General features: G+C 41.7%; 1 protein-coding gene across 1 annotated transcript in view; it reads right to left on the bottom strand.

Moving 5' to 3' along the window:
- The window catches only part of TOX2 (TOX high mobility group box family member 2), a 105268-nt gene extending 95297 nt beyond the window's left edge, over positions 1-9971 (bottom strand). Inside the window, exons 1-2 of the mRNA XM_019513114.1 lie at positions 9967-9971; positions 3410-3412 (exon numbers count right to left, since the gene is read on the bottom strand). The gene's annotated coding sequence lies outside the window, so the exon portion shown is untranslated. The remainder of the gene's footprint in view (positions 1-3409; positions 3413-9966) is intronic.
- Between the last annotated feature and the right edge of the window lie 6440 nt (positions 9972-16411).

The raw sequence follows: 16411 nt of genomic DNA on the forward strand, positions 1-16411 counted from the left end.
GGAGTCCCCCCAGCAGAGCACAGGCATTGTTGTGCCTTGATCATTGCTGACCGGCGTCTCCAAATGTTTTGACATGTCCAGCGACGGCGAGTCCCTTCTTCCCCGGTGTCTCTCCCACGGCCTGCCTGCCTGCATGAGCTGTGTGGGGACCCGTCCCTCTCCTCCATGGCTGCAGTGTTCCTTGGGACTGCCTGACCTGGTACCTGTGGGTGGGTGCTGCCTGGGGGTGGGGGCTACCACTGCCTCAGAGGGAAGCACCGGTTCCTCCCCTATCCCCTCCCCCCTGCAGCCCAGGGACCACTCTGCCCACCAGCAGCTCACCCTCCCCACCTTGCTGCTGGAGACACAGGTAAGAGATGGGTGTACATGACACAGGGGTTTACTTTGCCTTAAATTGTAGCGGTATTTTAAAAAACTCACTGCTTCAGTTTAGAGCTCCTGTTTCTTCTACACACGGGCATTGACTCCAGTGAGTCCTTGGATGATTAAAAAAACAATGAGATGTATATGGATAATGAGAACCTCTACTGATACTTTAGAATAAAATATTTTAAAGGACATAAAGCATCAAGGTCCATGGTGTAAATCAATCTTAAACTGGCTAGGGCTGGAAAGGAGTATCCTGCATTGTGCAAAGACAGCTTGAACCAGCTAGGCACAGAAGCCCTCACTGTACTACCAGCTACTAAACAATGTTGGTGTTTCTGGAAAAAGAATGCCAGTTTGTATAATTCTTCTTCAATAAACCCAGTACCACTTCACTGGGGTATTCTTAAGCCCTGATTTTGAAAAGATATTGGAATGCATCCAGCTCTCCAAATATGAGAGATAGGGGACCCAAGTGTTCAACATCACTATAGCCCTGATTCTACAAACACATCAGGGATCTGTGCACATACAAGCAGTCATATCTCATTCAGCTGGGCTACCCATATGAATGAGAACTACTTAGGTGAATGAGGTAGTCAAGTCAAAATTCACTGTTACCCAAATAACAGTGGCTTCAGATGTGCCAAGAAAAGACTAATCAACTTAAATCTGTGCTGCCTTTACCAGAGAAAATCCAGCCAAGGTTCATAGGGAAGTTCTTTGTCCATTTCTCCTTCTTGCAAACAGATCTAAAAGGTACATTTTTGCCCTACAAATGAGGCCTATCCACATGTCATTGTTGGTATCAGCGTATCAGAGTTCCCTGACTAACTTCAGAGGCAGAGTTAAGCCAACTACTTCTGTATGATATGATTCTGCTATAGAAGAAGCCAGCAGGAGGGAAATCAAACACTGTCCTTAACATTTTCCAGACTTTTTATTTTTATATTAATCTGATTAATGTTAACATGAGTTTAAAGACCCAGGGCTTTATTTATTAACAATCTTCATTTCCAATAAGCCCATGGAGGTGCAATCTCCCATTAACAGGGGAGACCTGCCAACTCCATTAATAGCAGATAAAGTTAGAAATAGAGGGAAGATCTGTTAGGACTCAGTAGGCTTCAGTAAAAAAAAAAAATCTCAATGTAGAAGCAGATTTACTGCCATGGGCCAGGAATTGGGAGCTTTACCACAATGCTAGACAGCACACTCTGCTCTTACATTCAGATTCGTACATGTGTAGGAGGCCAGAGGGTGGGGAATAGATTTTGCCAGAGCACCCTGTTTCCGTACTAATTACTAAATGCTGGGTTTTAACCTGAATGCAGGAACTATGTTCTGCACTGAAATAACAAGAGTTTGATTTAGGATGACTGTGATTCATACCCTTCAAGGTCAAGCTGAATCAGTGTATTTGGCTCACACAGCTATGAAAAATTCAAATATATAAAAGGAGAAACACTGATGAAACCGGCCTTTGCTATCAACCTGTAAGGAGCTATCTGAATCTTGGTCATTTTAGATGTCCTTAACTCTGGTCATTTTAGATGTCCTTAACTCTGACCAGGGCTTCTTAGAAGTTGACTGGTCACAAGCCCATCCTTGTTTCCAAAGGCTAAAGTGGCATAAAGAGACACTTACAAATGCATCAAAAACTTGTCTGTTAGAGTTTCTCTATTCAAGTGACTGCTGCAGTTCACCACAGGAATGGTGAACAATCATAAATGGGAGGGGAGGTATAACTGAGAAATCTTGTGCATAGAAATGTGGTCAACATTATGAAAGAGTTTGCGAACAGCAGGTTGCTTTGGCGAACTAATCTCAAAGGCTATCTCAGGCCACAAATACAAAAGAGGTGATTGGGAATGATGTAGGTTCCTGTGGGTGTGTTCACACAAGATGCTACTGCACGGTTGTTACTGTGAATTAATTTAGCACTTGTATCAATAAGTACTAAATAAATGCTCAGTAACCAGAGTTTCTGCACAGTAGTGCCAGTGAATGTCTTTTAGGTGATGCTACTTGCACAGTAGCCTAATAATACTGTGCAAAAGTGTATTAGCACTATCTGTCCTGTGATGCGTTACTGCACAGTAGTTTTTGGCTACTGCACAGTCAGCGTCTCATATAGATGCACTCTGTGTGTATCAAACAAAATACCTTATGGCAGGCAGTATCTGTTTACAAAGGTTCAGAAGTAGGGCCCAATTCAGCAAGTTATTTAAATATGTGCTTCACTGTAAGCATATGAATGGTTCTATTGACTCTAAAATTAGGCATGTCCTTAAGTACCTGATGAATTGAGGTCCTAGCCTTGGACCACCTGAATACAGACTGTCTGTCATATGGTCTTTTGTTTTACCATTCTGACAGTTGGAGGATTAGACTACTGGACAGACTACTCAGGGAAGTGGTGGATTCTTCAAACTATGCCTGACTGCCTTTTTACAAAGAAGGCTTTAGCAAAATACAAGTTACTGATCTCAATAGAGAGGTAACAGGGAGAAGTTCTCTCACCAGTGTTGCACAGAAAATCATGATAGTTCATTCTGGATGGAAAACCTACAAAAAACTAACTCTAGATCAGGATTGTGTTGCAAACACACTGACAGAAAGGGGTAGCAATCCTAGAAAAGAGTAGCAGAGATTACTACAGATATCAACATGGGGTGTGTTAGCTTTCCCTGCAGAGGGGTAGGACAGGCTGGGAATAATAATTCAGTGACACAGGAAAGAGAGAGGTTGAGTGGGGAAGCTAGATGAGGAGCTTGTATGGTCCCTGTCTGGCTCATGAGCAGTGAGTTCACTTGCAAACTGTGAAGGAGAAAATGGTAAATATGTCTTGATTTTTGTCAGTTTAATCCAGACCTTTCATATTTAAGATGATCTGCTAGCTGCTAAGGAAAAGAATAATTCATTGTCCTCATTTTAAATTTAAATGAAGAAAAGTTTACAAGATGGGAGTTTTTATAAATAGGAAGGCTATGAAATGAGGTTTAAAAAATCCTAAAATTTAAAACAGCTCATTCTCATTTACAGTCTTGTCAGTCTCCTGGGTAAATGCTGTATTAAGACATTTTTTTTAAAACTCTTATTATATGGTCAATAGACCACACCGGCTCCATTTATCCATTAACTATGTAATCATACACTTTTTCTTTAAAGTGTGTATTATTTATGCATCAGAGCAGAACAAGCCTCAGAGTGTAATCCTGGCTATGGGGCACATCCTGCACATTTTTATGAAAATTTGTAGGAATAAGTTAAGGCCTGAGCCCATGCCCACTGAAGTCAATGGAAAGACTCCAATTGACTGCAATGGACTTTGGATCAGGTGCTCAGAGAGCCTATTCAGCAGTCAGAATGGACATGGCAACAGCTCCACCTTCTCATTGTCTTTCAAACACTTGAGCATGAATTTTATTACCAAATGCCATGGAATTCTAGGAGCAACTGGGATTCTAGGAGTACACCAAAAACTGTGAGCCTCCATGACAAGGGTTGAGTGAGCTTCTACTTGAAGGGAATAGGCACATTCCCTGTCTTAGCCTCCAGACTTCTCCTTAACCTGCTTTGTTCCAATTAGACTTCAGTCAACCTCCCACCTAATTCCTGACCACCGGTAGGTGTTGGAAAACTGATAAACTGAACCAGCTGCACCCACAGATGGAAGGAGAAAATATTATTTGGGTAGGTTGAATGCATCTGTCAGCATAACTACAACTTCCATGGTGCTCTGCATGGTTAGCCTATTCTTCCTCAGCTGTGTGGAGCTAAACACGTATGGGGTGCTGGCCTGGCAGTATGCTGAGTGGTGCTATGGTACTGCTGCTGTCACCAGCCATTGCAAAATTAGTTTTGCGGGAGGCTATGCCCCCCCCTCCAACCCCAGTCTTCCACCGCCTATGGCTGCACCACTTGAAAAGGAGAGAGCACTGCATATCATGTTGATAGCGCTACAACCCACGCCACATAACATTCTCCTTGAGCAGTCCATATATACAATGAACAGAGGATCAGAAGTCCTGCTGTCTCAAACTGTCTTGCAGGACTAATTAACCCTCCTAACTCCCAGAAGAAAGCTTCATTATTACCCATTTTACATGAGTGAAAATTGACTCACATAGAAGGGAAGAAATTAAATGAAATTTAAAAATAATAAAATTTAAAACAGCTCACTCTCATTTGCAGTCTTGCCAAGCAGCAACCATTTGTTCCAAACCATGTATGTATCCCCTTCCAAGAAGACAGGACTCCAGTTTCATAGTTTAGAGTGGTGGATAACTGGCAATTGAAAAGAACTACTGCCCGCAGGTCACTGTGTTGGGTCATATTTGAATTATGTGAAAACAAGCATACATGTATTTTGAAATAATCCTAGAGCACAGAAAAGAAGGAATAGAGCCCAAAAATGGGAAAAGGAGGGACAGACAGGTGGGTTATCAACAGAACATGTCCTGCCACCCAGCTCAGAGATCTCAGATGTAGATGGTAACATCAACTATTGCAGTAAAACAGCAAGAGGCAGCTTATTTAAATGTCTCCCAACATCTGCAGAATTAAAACATTTTAACTAGCACCTAGTCAAAGATGAGCAATGGAGGCCAAGGGCCAAATACTTCTAATACCTCTGAGGCTGGGGACACTATCTGGAGCTGCTCAAGTAGAAAGTGTTTCAGTAATGGGAGGTGAAAGTCACAGAATCATGGAAAAGCAGAGAAGGTTTCCTTAGTCCTAATCAAAGACAGGAAGACCCTTCTGGGTAATAAGCATTTAAAGGATTTCTCTTGTTTCCAGGAGCTTCTACTATTCAGCACAGGAGTATTTGCGTACTTTTTTTCTCAAGACATTCCTTTTCCCACTTACCTTCTTTTCTCTTTCCTTTACTTTCATTTCCTCACTACTTCACTCCTTCCTTCTTTCTCTCTCAATCTTCAACAACTCACTAAAGTAATTATCTGAATAACAATAATGAACACAGAAGGCAACATTCTTGTTTCTAATCTCCTTATTGACTACATTAATAACGGAGAGTTCCCACTTATAACTAGGCCCTGAATTACATGGGTATGCAGTGTCAGCACTCTTGTACCCAGTGATCAGTTGTACTAAATGCTGTGGGCTATTCATGTCTGCAGGATCTGATCTGCTATCTGTCACTCACATTGATTTCCTTCTTATAAAAATAGTTTTTAAAATGAGTCCTGAAACTGCCCCTGCATGCCCGTTTCCCTTCATTTTCCTTGACCTACTTTTATTTCTGTTTATCACAATTGCTGATATTTTTATTAGAGGACAGGAATGATTTTGATGGTCTCCAGGCACTTTCTAACAGCTGGTGTTTTATCAATAATATCCACTGGCCACATTTGGCGAGTAAAGAAGTCTTTACTCAGGAAAGGCTCAGGGACAGGATTCTGAGGCTCCAGCCTTTCTAATCTCTTCAAAAAATGGTCCACCTGCCTAAAATAGCCTAACTTGCTTCTAGCCTAAATAAATGACAAATACAGATACAAGAACAAACCAAAAATAAAACAAGATGACAAAGACAACGGCTGTCTTGCCACAGGAAGTGTCTCTTCACCTTCTCTTGAGTAAGCCTCTCTCATTTCCCTGGTGTAATCTCCTCCATGCTTCTTGTCATGTTGAATGCAATCTACATCGTAGGCTCACTGGGGCAGGGTCTATGCATGTATGCACTATGAGGCACAGACTGCTGCTACGGAGCCATCTGCAAATACATTCATAATTAAATAATCATCACTAAGATGTTAAAAATGGAAAGGTGAGAAGATAGTGTAGTAGTGAGTAAAACAAAGCACAGATTTGGGTCATAAGGTAGTTAGGTACTAATCCTAGATCTGTACAAAATGAAGGCAATACTTTAAATTCTGCCTCCAAAGTGTGCACGTAGTTTGCAACGATTTACATAGAATCTCTGTGTGAGTATCTGAGGGGAGAAATTGGCCCTTTATATTTATTAAGGGCATTGGCATCCTAATAGCAAAGCACTATGGAAATGCAAAATTTTAGTCTCCAAAGGACACATTTGCTGCCTCTGCTTATAAGATGTTATGCATCTCAGAGGAAATATGAGTAAAATGTGATGTAGTAGTTGCTAAAGTAATTAAGTGCATCTTACTTAACAGAGTCCCAAAGGCTGTGCTAACTCAAAGACAGCCTCCTTTTTCACAGTAGTTCAGGTTTTTTTTAATGAATATGCATATCAGGCATATAAATGTTCTGTTAATCCTCTTAAAGGAAAGAAAAATAGGTTGACAAGTCACACATGCTCTAAACTCTTTATTTACAGGGAAAATGGTAATCTGTTTCTGCAGCATGAGTGGCAAAACACCATTAGAAGCAGTAAAGATTCTGATTTGGGAATTGGAAAATGGCAGTAAAGATAATGTTTTTAAATGTATCAAATGTAGTTTTATGTTAACTTCCAGAAAATTCATGGGTAAAAGGCAGCTCTTTCCTGCAGTAAAGCAGTTCAGCACTACCTAATCGGTCCAAATAGACAGTATTTTCTTATTCTAAGCAGCATCACACTACAGAGAGTGGGATCAAGAATTCTTTCACAGTGAACAGCATAACTCAGTTGTTTTACCACTTCTGGCCTTGTTTTGCAAGACTCAAGGTGATAGCCCAAGCACTGGCTGAATTTTCCCTTGGTAATTTTGTTCTATCTAAAAGTCCTGTTGTGGTGCCTGCCACTCAAACGGCCTGAGCAGGCAGCAGGGGCAGCCTGCAAGTCACAGCATTCCATAGTCAGGAGTCACATGGCCAGCAGGAGACTACCTGACTGGGGAAGAGGGCTCAGCTGCTAGCCATAAGACCAGGGTTGAGCAGGAAAGCCAGCAGCAGTTGCTGCAAGCAGCCAGAGGCAGAACTTTGCCCAGTTGGAGCTACTGCTCCAAAACACCCAGAGGACAGGGTAGGAACTATGGGGATGGCAGGCAGTTCCTGGTCCTGGGCATGACCTAAAACTACACCTGGCTGGATGGTGTGATGGGGGAGTTTTTGGCACAGCAGCTTCCAGGAAAAGCCACACCTGTGCCTCCCCAGTGAAGGGAGAGTATGGGATGCCAGAAAGTTCAGCCCCCACTGCCTTATGGGTTACCTCATGGAGGGGAAAGGCTAGGGGAGCACACCCCAACAGAAAAGCACAGGGTCCCAGGCCCACTGCATGGGACCTGAGGTAGGGTTCGGGTAAGTGGACAGATGCTTGAACAGCCATAGGCTGTTAGTGGTTTAAACCTGTAAGTCATCAGATGCCTGAGGAGAGGCCCCAGTGAAAGGGCAGAGTTGTAGGGACCTGGCAGCCGTGTAGCATAGGGCCTAAGATGGTCTGAAGGGCTACACAGGTGCTGAGTAGACTAACCGCACCTGGCAGCAGTGTAGAGTAGGTCCTGAAGAAGGGCTACACAGAAGCTGACCAGGATAGTTGGAGGAGAGGCCTCAGTGAGGGGCATGAGTTAAAGGCCCATGCACATCTGCGGATACTTGAGGCCTATTTTAAGCCAGAGGCCAGAGAGGCCCAGAAAAGGGCCAGGGGAGTAGCAGAACATTTGGGTGCCATCTGCGAGGCTTGGAACATGGTATAAGGGCAAGTTTGGAGCTCTGTAATACACCCTTGGCATTGGGCTTTAAAATGGGCAGCCTCTTGTTTTAAAAATAAACAATTTATTGTTTACATCAAGGTGTGGCAGGTGAGTGTAGGAAGGCAGATTGCCTAGACAGGGAGGTAGGCCAGCCTGGTGCCTGGCCCTGACAGTTACCCCATTATGGTCCCTGTTTCTTTCTTTATGGCATTTTCTTTCTGCCCCTAAACTGATGTGTATGTGACTTGTGTTGTTATAACTGCTGTCATTTTGTACCTCAGATACAATCATGCTTTGGTGGTTGGAAGTCAGATCCCTATATATACCATACAGAAGGTAACATCCTCCTCACAAACCACTTTTCCTCCAAATAATCTCTATAGTATATTTTACCTCTTCTTCATGTACAGCCACTAGTTTCATGTCAATGAAGGCTCCACACACAGAACACTGGAGAGAAGTTTGCCTTCCAAGAGATTCTAATTTTGCTAAGCAAAAAGAGGCAAAACTACAGTTTGCAAAAAGGTGTTAGCTAACCCTGACTTCACACAGATGATTTTCCCTAGCTTTAACAAGCCCTGTGTACCTGATAAAAAATTGCTGTGTAAACACTTAAAGGTGATGGAAGATGAGATGAGCCACAGATATCAAAGCAGACAAGTTGTCTATCCTTAACCAACCTCCACGAAAAGCAACATACATACTAGTAGGTAAGGAGAAAACTCCAACTTGACAGGTATTCTATGACGAATTCCTGCAGCTTGTCTCAAAAGGCAAATTCTTATATTTTCAAATATTCTCCACAAAGGTATACATTTCTATGTCTGTGGCTAACTAAAAACTATATCACCGTGAGGGAAGAGTGACTATTTCAACAGCAGATTATTCGAGGGATCCTCTGACAATCCCCAACTCTGTTGTAGATTATGTCTCCTTAGGCTTATTTCTGGGAACAAGCCATTGCAATCACAATCAACCAGGGAGAGAAATTCACTGAACAGCTCTGAAGCTTTGTTTTTCCAGCAGGCTTTTTCTGTACTGAAGTTTAAATGTAAACACGTCACCATAGCTGAGATATTTCAAGATGATTTACTTTAGAAAGACAGAGAGAAGCTGATAATATATATATGTATTTCCCCAGTTGCCACCACTCCTCTTCCTGATGTGCAACTGCTCCTAATAAACTTTCATGGTATATGTAAAATGCTCTAGTGCAGTGACAAATTTCTGCTGGAATTTGAGATAGCTATTACTCTGAACAAGACATCTCACACAGGTGCCCAGTTGCTATTGTAAAATCAGTAAGCATTTAATTGAAACAAATGACTATAATAATAGTACATTATCCCTGCAGGTTTATAGCTACAACAGTTTTAATTATTGAGTTAAGAGTCAAACTAATTTATCCTTTAAAGTAACAGCCACATCTTTGGTTCCACTGATCATCCTATTATGAATATGAGGTGAGCAGTAAGGAAGGACTTAAAAAGGAAGCAACTTATTTTTGTAGGGGCTGCATCTATCATGTGCTACAATGGACTCTCCTCCCAGCTGTAGGGGCCAATCTTGCAAGCTGAAAGACATTCAGTGCACATAAATGAGTTTGAAAATGGCTAAAACTGGTTTGAGATAAACCTGGTTGTATGTAATATTAGACTTAACTGATTTGGGTCAAACTGGTTTATGCAATGTCTGTCCCAGACCCCTTCCTGTTTTAAGTTAAACTAGACTCCCCCAGCATCCTGGCATACTCTCTGGGCTGGGTGGGGCTCTCTGCTCCACAACAGAGCTGGTCCCTCCCCTCTGCTCCCTGGCTGGAGCTCCGGCAGACACTGCAGGCTACTTCCCTCCCCGTCCTCATCACACCCTGATAAGCAAGAATTCTCCACTCCCCTCTACCTTGCTGAGAGATGTCTGTGTATTAGCTAGAAGACCACATGCTGGCTATGGTCCCTGCTGTAGCAGACGGGACACAGGCAGAATCAACAGGTAGCTGGTCATATCCCTCTGCTGTTTTCTTAAAGGGGTGATAAACACTGAGTTAGGTGTGATAAACACTGTGTCATTAATTCCCTGCTGGGCTGGTCGGAGTAGGGGGGGAACCCCTCCCTAACAAGGCCATCCTGCCAGGGCCTGGTCATGCCCCCTTCAGTTCAACACTGCGGAAGGGAATGGAGGGTTGGTCTAGTGCCCCCCGGCTTCAGGCCTGAGCCACTGCAGGCATGTGCCTGCATGTTTGGGATGTCTGTGATTTAGCCTAGCCAGGTTAGACTAACCTGAAATAATTGAATCATTTCAGGCTCTGGTTTTTTGAATGTCCATCCCTAGCCCTGGAGTCTGTACTGTACCTCAGATTCGGAAGAATGGACCTTCCTTCTGAGCCCCTAGTGCAGGAGTTGTCAACCGGGAATAAGCATACCCCTAGGGGTACTTAGAAAGGTCACAGGGAGTATGCATGGGTGGGCAGAGACAAAGTGTGCCCTGGGGCGCTGCTTCTCTCCCACTGCATTTCCGCTCTTTGCCTCTTACCCAGGGGAGGGGGAGGGGCGCTGCAGCAGCAAGCTGCAGCAGACTTGCAGGGCTCTCTTCCCTTTGGTGGTGGCTGGCAGGCATGTTCTAGCACCCCCTGGCTTCTGGCTTGAGCCACTGCATGCATGGGGCTGCATTTCCTGAATCAAATGTCTGTTCATTTCCTTATCAGTTCAATCTCTGCATTTTAGACAACCTGGGGAGAAGTGGCTGTAGGGGAAGGTGGTGGTAGCAGCAGCAGCAGCTGGATTAGACCTAAGAATGGTTGTTCAAGGCTGCGGCTTCAAAATGTTGCATACCACTGGTTTTGACCAAAGTTAAGGTAGATAGGAAGATACACTGATTCACCACTCTTGATATATTTGGACTTCCTTTGACAAAACAAGAATGCCTCCTGTGTACCAAGCTGTATTAACTCTAACTTGAGCTAGACCATGAAATTAAGAAAACGCATTCAATTTTGATTTTGAAGTTCTCAGTAATGTAGAATCAACCTTAGATTTTGGCAAACTGTTCCAGTACTTAATTGCCAGTGGTGGCAAAAATCTGCACCTTGTTTTTAGTCTGGATTAGCCTAGCTTCAATTTCCACCCATTGGTTATTGCTGTTCCTTTATCTACTGATTGAAGAACCTTCTCATAAACTTTCTGTTTTCCATGTATGCACTTACGAACTGTGATTAAATAGCCCTTCAATTGCTTCTTTGATAAATTCACTAGATTTAGCCCCTGAAGTTTTGCACTGGGCAGACTTCCCATTTTAAATCATTCTTGTGATCTTTCTCTGAACACTCTCCAATTTATCATTATCTTTCTTGAACTGTGGGTATTTGTCTTGGACATATTGGTCTAGAAGCAGTTGCCTAAGAGCCTTATGCAGAGTTAATATAAGCTCCTAACTCCTGCTTGATATTTCTTTATTCATACATCCAAGTATTTCACGTACCTTTTGGTCCAGAACATTGCAATGGGAGCTCACATTCACCTGGCTATCTACTAGGATCTCTAAACCATTTTTGGAGTCACCCCTTCTCAAGATAAATACCTCTTTTCTATAAGTGTGGCCTATATTATTTGTTTCTAGTGTGTGACTTTACATAATATGAATATAAACACTTAGGGCTAAATACTATCACATCCTGTGGCAAAAATAGAATCACCCTGCAGGTGGAAGGCCAGAAATAAAGTGGAAGAGTAAGATGTAGTCTAATAGTCTAACTTAAGAGTGAAGAGTGAAGAGTACTCACCTCACTCTGGGAGAAGGACCCCCCAGAACTCCTTCACTCAACATTTTCAGGGTGTTGTATCCATAAGACCATAAAACTAGAAATTATCCAGGGGCCTTTCCAACCTTCCTCTTGAAGTTGGCCCATTGTACCTTGCATTTGATACTCATTAGATAAAACTGATGTGCAGCACTGGCAATCTCTCTGCCTTAGCTTAGAACCCAAGGACCCCACCTATCCGGGGCCACGTGTATCTCACTGAATCACACACACTCTGGCTTCTCCTCTGCCTCCTAGCCCCACTTATCTCCCTCTCTTGGTTGCCTACGCGCCACCTTCAAGAGGAGGGTTACAGAAGGATTCAGTGGTTAGACCACTGTGATGGGAGGCAGGAGATACAAACACCCTGTGGGTGAGGTGGGCCTAGAACTTGGTTCTCCAGCTCCCTTAGCAGATGCCCTGATCACTGAGTAATAAAAGGCTGACTAATAAGTGTTAGTTATGGGTGTTGGGCAGCTACAAATTGGGACTTACCAGGCTTTATACACGTATCTGGGGGATCCTATTTTGCCATGCAGCTGTGCACCAGAGTTGTCTGAATTTGCACAACCAGAGCTCAATCACAAACTCTGCATAAGTGCGCAAAACTACAGCTACACAGCTGTGTAGATGCCACTTAAGGCCATAAAGTGAAAAAGGATTTACTCCTTAGTGTTTGTTTGTGAGCAGCCCACCCAGTGATCCAGAACTCTTGTATCCAAGACTTTCCCTCTGTTTTTTACCCATCCTCCATTCCTTGTGTCATTGGTAAACTCTTATTGGTAATTATTTTATGCTCTCTTCCAGGTCACTATTAAAATATTAAATAGACTATGGCCAAGAATTGATACCTGAGGGACTCCCTAGAAATACAGGCCATCACTAGTGATTCCTCATTTAATTTATTTTTTAATGCACTTAACCTGCACCACATTGATTTGTATATTGTTTTAGTTCTCATTCAAAGTACTTTTTGGTACCATGTCATGCTTCATAGCTATCTAAATATATTATATTAACTCTCTGTTCTTTATCACTCAAACTTGTAATATTATCAAAAATATATTAAGTTACTTGGGCAAGACATTTTTTCCCTAACTCCCTGTTGACTGGCATTAATAATATTATCCTTCTTGAATTCTTTATTAACTAAGGCCAGAATCTTCCATCCTATTACTTAACCTAGGATTGATATCAAGCTGACAGGCTTATAATTACCTCAGCTGTTCTGTTTCCTTTTTAAAATATTTGTACAACTTTAACTCTCTTCCAGTCATCTAGAACTTCCACAGTGTTCTAAGACTTACTGAAAATAACATTTCACATGGCTCCTAAACCAGATCTTGTAAGACTCCTGAATGGAAGTTTTCTAGACCTGCAGATTTAAAATCTTCTAATTTTAACAGTTACCTGTGTTCTCCCTATATTTGAGAAGATGAAGTTTTTAAGGTTTACTTAAAAAGTTAATTGTCTTAAACCCTGACATTTTTTTCTCTCAAAGGTTCCCTTACCTCACATGTGTCTATTTTTGCATCATCACCTGTAATGTTTTGAATGTCTACTCTGGTTTCTTCTGATTTTGCAGAACTTGGGGTGGTTCTTAGAGGATGTATAGAGGTACTTTTATGCCTTAATTGACTGAGTGATAGTTGGACATTTTAACATAAAGCTCCTTTTTCTGAAATACTGTTTAGTCACAGACTCATATAGGTGTTAACAAAAGCAAGCTTTTTGCTCATCTCTGATCATTTCACTAGTTTTCTAATCACTTCAGTCTTTAAAAAATCAATAGGATCTGATAATTTTTTATATTAAAAGGAGGGGGGGAGATAAATAAACATTGAATACTCCAACAAAATGCTTCCACATATTATTTTGCCCAAAGGAAAGAAGCAAAAAGGCACATCACATTTTTTCCTTTTGCAGGTCACCTTTAAATCAGGATATGTAAAAGTACTGTATTTTGCAAGCAGTGTCAAACAAAACAACATTTTTAATATACCATAGAGCATGGGCCTCCAAAACACTTTAGTATGTATGCAAGTTACTCATGTGAATACCCCCACTGACTGGAAACCAACTACTGATGTGCTTAAAACATCTGCAGAACCCAGCCCTTAATAAACTTATGGAAAGATTAATTTAATGGCCTATATTTCTACCAGTGAGCAGTGTAATAATTCCATAGCCTTTTGGGAATTACTTCACCTTCCAGCAGAGTGCTTTAATTCAGAAGGGAATCTGGTTTCATGTATAATGATATGGGAACAAGTTTACAGGTATGGGAGGCATATATTTATACATGCTTATTTTTTCCATATTTGAATATCCTTTGACCAAGTAAATATCTCTGATAACCAGAATCACAGATTTTAAGTAACTTATGAAAGATACCCCGAATTTTCTAACATAAAACGGTCTCCATAGAAATCATAATGCAGCTTTGTGTCGTGATCCCAAGGATAAAAGCAATTATATATGAAGAATGTAGGAGATATACGTGTGAGATTACATCATTAGTGCTGTATAAGACCTAAGTACTTGGGCAAAACATTGTCTATGGTCTTTATTGTGGACTTCAGTTTGCAGTCCTTATAAAGACTTCAGTAGGAGCTTTACTTGAGTATAAACTGTAACTTCTGTTCAAGAAAAGCAATGGAAAACAGGATGGAGACAACATTTAACAATTGGAAGACATCTTTCATTTATATGCTGACTTCTTTCTGCGCTGTAAGGGCATCACCAAGAGGGATCTTCTGGCTGTTGGGAGAGCTAAATAATATTTTTTCATATTACACAAACATGCCATGTGTAAATTTGCCGATATGAATATTGTTGTTGACTAAAGTAGCAGAACAATCCACAGTGATACCAAATCTGATAAATGTCAACACCCAGGAAGGAACCTTACTCTTTTTAATCAGGAAACCTTTGGGGCAAGCAGAGTTCTTGCATAAACTACATTATGATTTTATCTTTCATAAAACATCTTTCTGAGGATTCAAAAGAAATAAAAGTATCTAGTCTACTGGTCCCACTTGTTCCACCAGTGCCAATGCAAACCAGGACATAGACAAATGTTCACTAGGAGAGGGTTTCACAAGAAGGTGGGGAGCCGCTGCTGCCCCAGCCTGTGCAGCAGCTGATATGCTCTAACTCCATGATGGGCTGCAGACTTCTAGTAATCCACATAGAATGCACTTCCAAATAGAATCAACACTATGTTATTCTACACCTAGGTCTGCAAGTGACTTCTGAGCAAGCTTGGGTGAGTCACTTCACCTCTTTGTAACTGTCTCTTCTCATTCTTTGATGACTTATCTGTTTAGACTGTAAATTCCTTGAGGAGAAAGGTCTACCTCTCACTATGTACATTGCCTGATGGGCTTCAACCTCAGCCCAGGTTTACAGAAATTACTAGAATACAATAATAATATTTATAACCTGAGTGTGAGGCATAACAGCTGGGTTTAGTGTTAACAGCTAAAGTACTTACAGATGACATTTAAAATATGGGGGTGAAAAGGACCATAAGGTGCCTTGTGTTTTATAGTCATTCAAAATATATTTATTTGAATGAAATAAAAATAATAACAGAGAATGATTTTCAGGGTTGCAGTCCACTCTTTATTGATGTAGTAAACTGGAACAGAATTTGGGACAAAAGGATTTTCTCTTGGATATCCCAATCCAGGGAACAAGGTATCTTTGACAAATTCTACAATGCTTGTGAGTTGCCACTGCATTACCCTGGCCTGTGTTAGCTATTCCTTTTCCTTCTCCCATTTCTCTATTTCACATCTGCAAGAGTAGGTTTCCACAGACATTTAGGCACACATATTTATGTACTTATGTCTTATTAAAGATCCAGGAATTTACTATATTGTATATTACACAATGCTGTCTGGGAAAAGAAAGCATTATGAGATTTATGGGGAGCCCTACAGACAGTGGGTTTTATAGGAAACATCTGGAACTTTGGAGAAAGGAAAGCATTTGACAGAGCTGGGGAACAACCAGGGAACTAACTAGGCTTTCTCATTCTCCTTCAAGCACAGATTTGAGCCAGGGGTAGAACTGCATAGGACTCCAGCATCCCCTCCTCTGCTAAAAGCTTCCTCTACTAAAAGCAGTGTAAGATACCTACCTTGAGATAATACCCCAGCCCCAGACCTCCCTCTCTTAGGGGTATGTTTCAGAGAAGTTTCCTCCAGCTTCACTCTGCTTTAATTATTATCCTGAATCTCATTCAGTTTACTTGTCAGATGTCAGGATACTGAAGTGTCTGTTAACCAGTTATCATTCTGGAGCTTAATCACTGCACTTACTACCCCCTAAATCTGCCTGAAGGTAGATGTGAGAAGTTCTGAGCTATGCTCCTAACATATAATACTTTCTGCACCCACCACTCTGAATTAGAAGGATATTATAAGATTGGAGGCTCACTCAGGGACCCTGTGGCAGAATCCCTTCTACAACAGAAAAATAAGTCCATCAAGGCATGGCAGGAGAGAGAAAGAAGAAGGGTACCTTGGGGCAGGAGCCATATAGCTACCAGGAGGTGTCACGGCTACTGTTGGGGCATGGTCCTGTTACAACTGGGGAACATGCTCCTGAGAAGGCCCTAAACAGTGGTTTC

This window comes from Gavialis gangeticus, unplaced genomic scaffold (genome assembly GCF_001723915.1).
Source record: "Gavialis gangeticus isolate Ggan-Ray unplaced genomic scaffold, GavGan_comp1, whole genome shotgun sequence".
Classification (NCBI taxonomy): Eukaryota; Metazoa; Chordata; order Crocodylia; family Gavialidae; genus Gavialis; species Gavialis gangeticus.